The 12,806-nt window shown below is 37.8% G+C and overlaps 1 protein-coding gene across 2 annotated transcripts in view; it reads left to right on the top strand.

Moving 5' to 3' along the window:
• Positions 1–5,602: 5,602 nt before the first annotated feature.
• ctnnd2a (catenin (cadherin-associated protein), delta 2a) overlaps positions 5,603–12,806 on the top strand; it is a 323,353-nt gene continuing 316,149 nt past the window's right edge. For both annotated transcript variants that reach the window (XM_056248935.1, XM_056248934.1), the window contains exon 1: positions 5,603–5,808. The gene's annotated coding sequence lies outside the window, so the exon portion shown is untranslated. The remainder of the gene's footprint in view (positions 5,809–12,806) is intronic.

Raw genomic sequence — 12,806 nt, 5'->3', positions numbered from 1 at the left:
AACTGATTAGAAAAGAACTAAGAAAACTAAGAAGAAACAGTTATTTCAACAAAAATACATCAAATGTGAAGTGTCACGCAGGGAATTGTGGGAATGTCAATTTACGGTTTTTCACTGTAAACTATACAATGAGTTGTTCTTTTTCACTTTCAAAAACTGTAAATTTAATGGTATTTTACAGTAAAATTACATTAAATGTACCGTAAGGTCTATCACAGTTATTTACCGTATATAGTAAGGAAACTTTCTATTAACCAATTAACAGTTTTTCACTGTAGCATTTTTTACCGTTAAAATCACGATCATTTTTTACAGTGTATATTATATTATATTACCGGTATATTACATTACTATTAGGCTATATTATATTATATTATTAGTCAAGTATAACATTTATACCACAAATGGAAGTAAGGAAATTAGTAAGCATATATTGTAGTCCATTACTCAATACAAATTCTATTATATTACACATTTCATGTAAAATAATATGACTACTTTTTGATTACTTTTAGATTACTTTTAGTTACAGAAACACAGACCAATACTATGAGTATCCATAGTAACAAACAAGATTGAAATGAGTAAATTGAAGACTAATGAGAACACAGGCAAACGGGGGCAAAGCAGAGTGAAAATTAAACTAAAATGAGCATAGCTGTGACAGAATTAGGGAGAATCAGTGAATTAAGTATCATTTATTGTCATTTTGTAAATATTAAGTAATCATGTAATCAATAAAAATGTACTGTGATCTGATTATTAGTATTTTAAAATGTAATGCAAAATTACAAGTATATAATTTTTGGAATCTGATTACGTAATCCAGATTACATATTGTTGTATCAATTTAAATAAACCTATACACCAAAACAAATTGTATAAACATTGAAATGGAAGACACATGTCTTTAGTGGTGAATTGAAACATTTAAACTCTACTCTTCTATAATCCATTGAAATTTTACAGCTGTTTAACCCTCTGGGGACCAAGGGTTTTTTGGGGCCCTTGGGATGTTTTGACATGCACTGACATTTGTGCTTTTTTCAGTTATTTATAAACATGTTAATGGCAAAGGTGTAAATTCACTCTATATAGCACAAACGGGGCTACCATAATATGTGAGCAACATGTATGTACATGTTTGTATTTTTGAGAGAATATTATTTATGCATGGTTATTGAAAAACTTAAAAATAAAAGTTTCTGAAATAAGGCCACAAAACACATATTGATTATTTCTTCACAAGACTTTTGAAAATTGTATCACATAGTCTAGAATATTTGCTCCAAAACTATGTGAGAATCATCCTGACTACTCATTCAGATAAGTCAATAAAGTCTTTTAGAATGTGTATGACGTGTTTTGTTTGAGAAAGCTTTATGCGAGGAGGCGTGATCTCTCATTAATATGTATGGCATTTCACACCTGAGAAAGACAAAGACCCTCCCATAATGGCCCTATTAGGTGCTATCAGGGCCTATCATTACGAGGAGCCTTGCACAAAGAATGAGGAGATTTAAAAAAGAATGGCTTTTAGATTGTTTGGATTTATTTACAACACAACATAATCCAAAGATACACAACAAAGGACAAAAAAGCACATTAGTAAACACACTGATCTAAAGACAGAGGCTTGCACAGTCACACACCATTGTCCCATTCCTGAAACATAGTACATACCTGTCATTTCCAAGGTGTTTGATTTTTCATTACAGTCTCCTGTGAATGTTGAAGTCAGCAGGACTCATCAGTGGCATTTTGTCCCTGTAAAAAAAAAAAATAAACACCTGTGAACATGCTGATATCAAGAGAAAATATATGGCTGCACGACTTTGGGCATGCATTGTAGATTTTTCTGGTTAAAATAGCTTTTTAATTATATATATATATATATATATACACACACACACACACACTGCTTAGAATAAGTGAACACACCCATGCTAAAGTTGACTAAAAAGAGGAATAAAAAATCTTAATGCCTTAATTAAAAAAATGAGGAAAACTCCAACCTTTAGGGACATGAATAATGTCCCTGAATTCTTTGTGAATGAATAATGTATCGCAAATAATTAAATGTTCTTCTTTACAATACAGGGTGCATACGTCTGGACACTTCTATCCCCAGAAACTCCTAACAAAAGCTTATTTGATGTCTTTATTTCGAAGCTTATTTGATGCTTATTTGATTTGAAAAACTTTATCCAAAACTAGTCAACGAAATTTTGTCTTTTATTTCGTCTGTAACAGTGCGTATCTGTGCGTTCATTCATTCATTTACAGCATTTGCCTGGGGGCGTTTATCTATAGCATATGGCCTCAACACATTATCTTATGAATAGCGCGCTCTGCGAGTGGGTGTGAACAAATTAACGATAACGAGCTGAGACAGGAGAAACTGTACTTCTCTTTAGTTTCAGACAGATTACATTGCAGGAGAATATTTGTTTTAAATGTGAATTGTTTTATTTAAAAGTAGAAATTTAAAGCGTTCTTTAGACGTATGTTTCATGTTTGTGTGATAAGTATTAGCGGAGTTTCCGTTCATTTTCCAGACATGTTTCAGAAAGATTTTTGCGGAGACAGAGTGAGCTGAAAGCGCACCCTGTTTATTTTTTTTTATTTTTTTAAAAACACAAGGTTTTGATGTTAATGTGAGTGTACACAAAAAAAGAAGACCCTCTATAGTTTATAATCATGTATTGATTTTATTTATATGACCATAAATGACGGAGTATTTTAAGTCTATGTTGCTGCTATGTGAAAAAAACCCAGCAAAACGCGCCGGCGCGTTCTTGGTCCCCAGAGGGTTAAGTCAAGAAGTAGAAGTCTCCACACCCTTCGTGAACTGTGATTCACACAGATCACACATACCATCCTTTCACACACATGATCTAATTAGTTCATCTGGCAGCTGTTTTAACTGTATCTTGTGGTTTACAAATCAGTGCACATAGTTTAGGTTGTAGTCATTGTACTTTTCTGAGGCGTACATGTTGTGCCAGTTGTGTTTTAAAGTCTCATACAGTATTTTCTGTTGCAATGAAACAACGTTGCTGTTACTAGGCTATTACGCAAATACTCAAATAGTGAAAGGGAAGCTTTCATATACAGATGAATGATGAATACCCTCCAATGACTCTGAGGCACATAAATTTCACCAGCTCAAATTCCCAGCCAAACAGACACAAAAGTGAAAGAAATGCTTGTAATTCTGTCAACCAATTCGGCAGCTCTCATGCCCAGACAAGTGTAAAAAAGAAGAGGCTGATAAAGAACCAATTCCTGTAAACTCTGCCATGAGAACGGCATGCAGTATCATATTTGTGGTGAGCAGGACAAGGTTGAGGGCCGTGGGAGAACGGCGCAAGTCCGGTGGCGTGATTGATAATGAGCGACACCTGCGCGACGCACAGGTCTCCCACAGCCCTCGACCTCATCCTGCTCACCACAATATTATTTTATACAATGTACAATATACAATAGAAGAACACCACATTTAACAAAGACTAATAACTTATCTAATATATATGTAATGCACTTGTTCAAAATGTGTTAATGGATTAGCACAAAAATAAAAAATAAATTAAATAAATTAAAATCAATCCAGTTTGTTTTTTTCTTCCCCTGTGCAAATCATTTCTTCTGCAGGACTTCTGCAGATCTTTTTAGACAAAATTAAATATTACAGTATTAATGCATGCTGTTACTGCATTGCAGACTTAGATATTTAAGACAACTGTACACCTGTTTTTTTCTTCATGTCGAAGGAGATATTTTGGCATTTTGCCTCATAAGCAACTATTTATCAAGTAATCTCTATGAATTTGACATTCAGTGGTACAATAGTGACGTCTGTTGAAAGAAACAAAGTGTTCTGCCGAATTTATGACTCATTGTTTTCAGCTCTGTAAGCATTTTATGCCAAAGTAATGATACAACCTGACTGTGGGCATGCTATAACAAAAAGATGACTTTGTATCTGGAGTATGGTAGTTATTAAGAGGTTTATTAAGTTTTGGCTGCAATATCATTTTACTGATTTTGTCAAGTTCAAACAAATAAACAGGCTAAAAGAGAGCATTTTTTCTTTATTTATTTTTTAAGACTAAATAGTGGATTAATACGGGCATTAAATTACTAAAGCTATAATTTCAATGATTGCATATTCAGGAAATCTTTCTAATATATCAAATAATTAATAAGCCTACTAATATCATATTTATGAGCGAAGCTTTTGGGTCCATTATTTTCAGTGCACCGGCTTGTAAATGTTTTACGTCAAAGTCTTCTGGGTTTTTTTTCTGCAGAATAGGGCGGCTTCTTTTATCGTAATTCAACAGAGACGAATCCACCCTAAGTGATTCATATTCAGAGTGGAACATACTGACCAGTAATCAGTGTTGCACAATGTGCTATTTATAGTAGGCTGCATATTGCTGTAAACCGCGGAAGTCTACGCACTTACACTCTGTGACTGTGACTCCACAACGACCAAGAGATGGCGCTTTTGTCTGACAGTGTGAAGCTTCGCAAATCTATGGTCCTCACTGCAGAACACGAAATCCAGGGGGAGGAGTTGGATCCAGATCCAACTCCTCCCACCTTACATATACCTAAACCTACCCATCTCCGCCCCCTGATCCCTAACCCCACCCATAATACTACCCATCTCCACCCCCTGATCCCTAACCCCACCCCTAATCCTACCCATCTCCACCCCTTAGATCTGGATCCAACTCCGCCCCCTGGATCTCGTGTACTGCAATGAGGTGCTACTGGAAATCTAGGCTATAATCTACACAGTGCTAACTTCCATGACATATGGTGTATTGATCGATCTAAATAATCAGAGAGAGAGAGAGAGAGAGAGAGAGAGAGTAGTTGTAGAGAGAGAGTAGGCCTAGTCGTACTTTTCACTCCAATTAATATTTTTCAGTGTAGGATTATATTTAAAAGTGAGCACATAACGTCTTGGCTATACGAAAAAGCTCTTAAATATTAATACCACGGGGTAGCGATTAAACTAGCACTGTAGTGTTTTCTTAAAAGAAGAAGACTTCTAACCGCTTTTTCACAGAGTAGTAATGGATGTGTTGTGCACAAAAGACGCCGCTCATCTCCAAAAGAATGATGTCACCTGAACTGGAAAGACATCGCTGCGCATGCGCGGGTGTCAGGCTGTCAGAGCGCGCATACATGCAAGACCAAACAGCCAAAAGTTGCCAAAACCTGTTTATAACTAGGGCTGGAAATGTGTTTAAAAGTTGTGCACAAAGATATGTTATGAGCATATTGTCATCGTACAAAATAGACAAATCAAATGTAATATAGCCTAATATAAATCAAAACAATAAGGGGTATCGCAATAGAAATATAATAAATAATAGGCATATACATTATTAAAAGACTATAAAACAAAATTCTACAGACAGAGTAGGCTTAAATCCGCAATACTGTAAGAAATAAATCATAAAGAGTAGGTCCATTTGAAATCATAAGAACAGGTGTGTAAAGCATGTATATAAACTGCCAGAAGATGGTGCTCTGTGAATGAAAACAGCGCGAGACCTGCGCGTGTATGCAGGCTATGTGAGTGGATGAAAGCTGAAAAGGCAGCATCACCGCGCGCTCTGCCTCCGTTGCCTTTCAGCAGCCGATGCTTGCTCTTTACTGAGTCAACATCCAGAGAACTGTTCATTTTCTTAAATAACCTTTACAGGGCATGAACGCAGGATTCTTATTCAGCTGAATTTCGGATTTAAAGCGGGGAGAGGAGAGCGTTTGTTCTCTGGACATCATTTGGTGAGTGTACAATGTCATTCCATTGCACTCAGTGTTTGTTCGCGGGGTAATGCACTATTTCAGGTTATCTCAGTTCTGTCTGTTAAAGATGCCTGTTATTTTGGTTAAAATGGAGGAATGTAGCACATTATGCAATTCTAAGAAACCTGCCTCAATGTACTGAATAAAGAGGAAAACAGAGCATTAGCATACTGTGCTCAGATTAACAATAGATTTTGGCATTACAGCTCATTTGAAGATAGTACTGACCCAAATTTTAAATGGAAGGTGGGTGAGTGGAAGGTGTAGGGTAGGATGTGATAGAAATGTTTTAGTTTTTTCCCTTAAACGCCTAAATAAAGCTCCTCAATGACATGCCAGATAATTATGCACATCATTTGCAAAGGTCTTTACTTTTCACCTTGAGAACTGTATTAAGTTGGTATAACTAAATGAGAATTTGGGATACTTCCTTTAAAGTAACCCAGGGTTTCTGCTGAACAGACATTAAAAGAAAAAATCCTTTCAAATGCCACCGATACATCCCCACGAGCTCAGTTTGGTCCACTTCCAGCAGTGTTGAACTGAATATGATTTCAAGATATTCCTGCGTCTATTACTTTGTCATAATTTGCTCTTTATGCAGAAATATAAGCACTGTGGAGCAGTAAGTTGGTGTGTTGGTTGTAGACATTAGATGTTGCTGTAGACCTGTAGAGTTGCTGTCTTGTTTAACCTTGCCTTCATGTTCAAGTGCTTTTCTTGAAGTGATGTTATGCTCTCAGTTTGCCAATATGTCAAGACAATTGTTGTTTACAAAGGCATTAATTGGCATTTCAGGTGTGATTTTACAGTGCTGGAAAGGAGGTGACAAAGTTTTTTTTCCATTAGGAGCGAATACTGTATTGATCTGGAGAGCTGACTGGCAGATCTTTCCACAGTGTGCCTGATCACATCTGTAAATAAGCCCACTGAATGAGCTGTAGATGATGAGGGACAAAGCTGGATCAAAGGCGTGTAATGTTATCTACAGAATGCTCAATGCTGGCCTCTGCACATTTCACGGTTTCACATGAAATGCACACTGCTGCTTGTAGCTTGCTAATGGGATGAAGGATGTCTAAAGCTCTGAGAGCCTGTTTATCAAAACATCTCAGTTATCTCCTTGCTGTTTGTTTGAAAGCATGCACGGAGAATATAGAGATAACGGAGAGCTTCAGTTTTGTTTGCTCTACCGGGCCAGAAGATTTGGCCAGATCGCTATTAATTCTTCTCGTCTGCCGTCTCTCGGTTGTCTCTGTGCCGTTGCCGCGTGCTTGAAAAGCACCATGTGTTCGGTGATGAAATGGGGAGAACGTGTGAAGTGCTTTTCACAGATAGGCACTATTTTAACAGACGGATTTCATGCTTGGCTTTCAGGCTTCTGTTGTTCGAAGAAAATCAACTTGTGGCCTGGTCATCAGGAATTAACTCTGTTGGATGAAGATGAGAAACTCATGAGAATCATTTCAGTTATTCAGATGATTCAATCCACCGAGCAGATTGGTTTGGCTGTGCAGATTCCTAATTAGTTTAGCTGTCAAGGTCTCCAAAGGCTAATTGAGCATCCAGAAAGCCTGGCGTTTAAGAACCTGTCATCATATTTGTTCTTCCATGATATGAATTATTTATTTCATCGAGGTTTAGGCTATGTTGTTAACCATTGGACGTATCTTGGGTTACAATGAGTGGCAGTTCACTTTTAATTGGAGCCTTTATTTGCACTGGAGATTTTATTTTCCATCTGAACACAACATGACAGGTACAGGTTAAAAAGAGCCGGCACTTGTGTGATATGTATATAGAGCTAAGAGACATCATCTACTTGTGGGCAATGATAAGCTTTAAAAAATACTGTCACACTTTAGTTGACTCATTAAGCTCAAATCAGTGAGGTCATTAAAGCCAGAAGGGACAGGTTCAGCATAACATAATTTTGTGTGCGAACAAGATGATGATGATGTCAGGCAAGTGTATTTATAGTGTGTCTGTGTTAGGTTTGATTTCCAGGGTATGAATGAGCTGATACAAGAAATGTGTAGCTTGAATTCACTAAAATGAGGTAGATTTTGATTAAAATTATTTTCAAATAATGTTATGTGGATGTTGGATAATATGTATGCGTATATCATCATTGTATTAGGGCGCTTTTCCACTGCATAGTACGGTTCGGTTCGGTACGGCACGCTTTGGCGCTTTTCCACTGCATAGTACGGTACGGTTCGGTTCGGTACGGCTCACTTGTGGTGCTTTTCCACTGCATTGTACGGTTCGGCTCGCTTCGGCTCGCTTTAAATGGTACCTGGTCTGTTGAGGTTCCAAGCGTACCGTACCGGTACTAAAATGTGACGTAAAAACACTGCAGATCACTGATTGGTCAAACAGAATCGTCACTACCAGCATCATTGGATTTGCGACACGAGACACTAAACCCGCTAGATTTAAATAACCAGTAGACAACAGCCAACGCGGTAGCATCTGTTTTTTACTTTCTTGGAAAAAAAAGAGATCAAAACTTAAAAAAAGAAATGGTGGATCGTGGTCAGTGGACGAGGTGCAGACGTTCCTCTCGTTGGTTGCCGAGGAGCGGATCCAGCGAGAGCTGGATGGGGCAAACCGGAATGAAAAAGTGTTCCAAGAAGTAGCTCAGCTCTTAGCCGCACACGGCTATCACCGGACCTACAAAGAGTGTAGGGACAAAATAACGATCAGTCCCACCCACTTTGAAGGGGTACTAACTGCGGTGGAAAAGCAACCGAGCTAAAGCGAACTGAACCGTGCCGTACCGAGTCGAGTCGTACCACGCAGTGGAAAAGCGAAGCGAGCCGAACCGTTCCGCGCCGAGTCGAACCGTACCGAGCCGAACCGAGCCGTACCATGCAGTGGAAAAGCGTCATTATTCATCCTTAATGAGTCAACAAAAGTGACCATATTTTTTAAGCTTGTCATATCCCACCAGTAGATGATGTTTGTTAGCTCTATTTTAAATGAAACGGGTGACTTTGGCTGTGTCCAAAAACTTGGACAGCTGACTTGTTGCCTCAGTAAGGCAGCAGTTGCACATGAAAGTATCATGAAACTGATTTCGGAAAGACTTCTGTTCTGTGGCAGTATTACGTCTGTATTGGGTAAGATGCAATAAATTAAAGAAAAAAAATACGACAGGCTTCCAGCAAGGCGTCAGATCAAAAGAACTGAAGTACAAATACCAAAGAAGGCGAATACAATAATTCAATTATAATATCAATTTATTGTGAATCACAAAAGTAAATAACAATAAATCAGTTAGAATTCGTTAGAAGGACCCATGGCCCAAAGTAAAATAATATAACAATAAAGTATAGTTCATTAACAAAACAAAAAAAATGAATTGAGAAATAATTGATATTCTCGTCAGAGAGACCCAAGGCCCAAAATAACAAACAAAACCCAATCTAACGAAATTAAACAGCAACGTAATTAACCTAACACAAAGAAAAGAAAAGAAACAATAAAGCTTACCTAACTACACACTTCAAAAACATAGAATAAATAAGTTCCAAACAAAAGAGCAGGTCTCTCCTACATTACCACATTCTATAAGACACGCAACCGAAAGAAACATAAAAATAATATTTTGATCTGGCGGCTGGCAGGAAGTTTGAGCCATTGCGACCGACCCAAAGCCGCAATAGTTCCTTCTGTCAAACGGAAGAAGAGTTTTTAAAAGGACCGCCAACTGATCATCCAATTACCGCCAGCAGGCTATTAGCAAATCAACGATGATCTGAAACTCAAAGAAAGCATACACAGATATTATAAAGACATAAGGACAAATACACATAACGTAACAGGCAGTGTAACGGTTTAATGATCTACAGCAAAATAGAAGAGCTTTGGTGAAAACTATAAGCAAATAATTAATTACTACAATTGTAATTTTTCCTTAGAAATGACAAAGAAGTAAAAAGAATTGACTGAATGTAGAAAAGATCAGAAGTGGACAACATTGGTCACAAACTGACATTCACTCATAAACTGACGACCAACCCCAACTTTCAACTTTATTTTCTAGCTTAACTGTCACAGAATGGAACGCACAGGATTGTGGGATATCAACGGCATCGAATGATACATCTATGCTGTCTTCAAAAATCAATCAGATGAAGGGATCTAAGGAGACAGAAAGTGAAGCTAACAATAGATTCAGACATGCCTTGATGCCTCCTTCCTTGGAATGCATCCTCCAAAGACGGCATTTTTAATCTTTCGGACACAGCCCACATTAGTGAGTCATTGAATCATTCACCCAACACTGATTCATTCAGGAACAAAACACTACACACACTGCTGTTCTGCTGTGGCTTTGATACTATAGCAAAACTGTGCCTGGAAATATTGTAAGTTGCTCAATATTCTTTGTTGTGTAAAAACAATATCACACTCGTTAACAATCACATTTGGTGCTTTTAGCAGTAGTACTCAATGTTTCATTTTCTTCCTGGGACAGTCCTATATTTGAGACACTTTTCCTCACATGTGCCTATTTATTTGAAATCACAGAATTTTGATCTCCCACAGTTCTGCCTCAAATATTGCTAGGACATAAGCGGGGATCTGTGTCAAGTATATATTACATCTTGTTCCTATAGCCGGATATTACTTACGTGTGAAATTGTAAGAGTTGTAAATAGGCCTACTGGTAATTTTGGATATTTAAATCAAGGTCATGCGAGTTGAAGTATGCTAGCATTCCCGATGTTTTTTTTTTTTTTTGGGAGGGGCGCATAAAAGGTGTTGGAGATTAAAAAACAGATTAAACACTAAAACAGTGGGTTTTATTCCCTAATCCTATTGCATCATTGTATTGTTCATTTGTTTATGCTTTAAAAAGTATGAGGATTCATTGCTGGGCTTTTCTGCTTGTTTTTACATAGGCTACTCTGCGTTTTATTTTCCACACAATAGAATTATTGCTTTATATTATATTATAGCCTATATATTATATTATATTGTATTATCGTCTTGTTTTCATGCTGTGGAGGGAAATAATTCTCTGCCCAACTGATCCTCATTTGCTGAGTCAGTGGAGTCTGTGCATGTATGTGTGAGTGTGTCTCTCACCATATTGATTTTCTTTTTTCTTTTTGGAAAGGCGGAAGAAAGGGTCTAAGAATCAAACAACAAACACTGGCTAGGGAGAAGAGGGGGTTAATCAAACGACGCAGTGGAATTTCTTCCCTCAGCGTTAAATCCCGCCAAATGCCCTGTCATATCATGTTCCTGAATATGCCTGCGTCCTGTCAGTGCGTTGCACCTCAGCTGCTTTGCACACCTTGAGCGGAAAGCGTTCATCACCAAGCCTGCTATATTTAGACTCATATTTTTAGCTGTGCAGAAACTGAAATCAAATGCATGGTTGGGCTCCACCCAGCGACATCTTTGATTGACAGCTGGGTTCTACTCAATGAAAAAGATGTCTAGAAAGGATAGGAGATGAAAGCAATAATCAAAGGCGAGTATTTTTTTGAAGAACAGTATTTTTGTACAGTTTTATATATATATGGGGATATATATATATATATATATCCCCATATTATATATTTATATATATAGTTTAAGGTAGTGTATAATATATATATCACGCACATTCACAATATCATGTCAAGGGATCTGATATCTCTCATTTCTATTAGTTTCTGAGGCATTAAAAAGGCAGCTGATGCACACACCGCGGTGGGCACCTGCAGGTTTTGCAGCAGAAACGATGACCTCTCAGACCTCTTTTCCCCCAGTAGAGGGTGCAGTGACTGACTGATTACTTCAACCTTCTCTGGGGTGCTGCCTGCAGAGTCATGCTTCACTGCACATAATTATCAAGGATGAAACCATTTTCTAAGTCTTTTCCTTCCCCCCCCTCTGATCTGCTTGTTTCGTCCCCATACTAAAATGATAGATAAATTAATTGAAGAGGCATTTTGCTATCAAGCCACGAAGTGATTTTGCCAAAAATCAGTGAAAACAAATGAGGCCAGGTTTATAGGTATAGTTATATTGAGGATACACTGGTTTTGAAAATCCCAAAATTCCTAGCTTTTGGTTTGGAATAACTATGCGTATTCTATTACTATTTTATATTTTTGTATATTTCAATACGCAATTGCACTGTTCTTTTTTTGTTTTGTGTCACTGCAAAAACAACTTTTACAATATTTATAGTCGACCTAAAAACTGTGGAAGGATGCTTGTGTCAGTGTTGTTAAATGCATTATATTTATTTAAACTACATTAGGAAAGTGACTTTGTGCCTCGTTGTGAAGTAACAACAAGGCGGCGCTTTTTTTAGTGACCACAGCTGGTGGAAGAGACGGGCATGCTGCACTTGTAGGAGTCAGTTGAGGTAGGGAGGTGCTGTTTTAAGTGCCCCTATTATGCTTTTTTCGAATATTACCTTTTTATGCAGTGTGTAATATAGCTGCCTGTGAATGTAAATGGTCTTTAAAGTTGTAAAGTCGAAAATGCACAATAAAGTTATTTTCGCGCAAAAGAAAAATCGACTCAGAACCGCCTAAACGAGTCGTCAGGAATTCCAGTTTCACTTCCGTGACCTGTAACGTGCTAGCATATTTGCATAATGCGTGTCTATGGTGTTAATGGTTGCGCTGTTATTGATACAGTTAATGTTACAGTTCCCACATGTGCACCGCAATAAATTATACATATCGGTTTGTCAATGGACATACACTTGATGCTGATGGTGAGGAATTAAAGTTTCAATGTCTTATAATGTACGTCAAACTGAGTAGTTATCACTGAGAAACGTCCTGCTCAAGTCGTCCTTGCGATGAAGGTTCTGGTCGAAAAACGTCCCGGGTTACGTATGTAACCCTAGTTCCCCGAAGGGACGGACGCTGCGTGTAATCGCAGTGGGAACGCCCTCAGCGTGACGCGTCTGAAGCATGAATGAAATCAGTCAATGGAGAGAATGAGCGTACGGCGAG

The sequence above is a fragment of the Rhinichthys klamathensis genome, unplaced genomic scaffold (genome assembly GCF_029890125.1).
Source record: "Rhinichthys klamathensis goyatoka isolate OS25496 unplaced genomic scaffold, OSU_Roscu_1.1 h1tg000059l_1, whole genome shotgun sequence".
Taxonomy (NCBI): Eukaryota; Metazoa; Chordata; class Actinopteri; order Cypriniformes; family Leuciscidae; genus Rhinichthys; species Rhinichthys klamathensis.
Note: the sequence above shows the minus strand (reverse complement) of the source record. Positions and strands in the feature narration are given on the sequence as shown.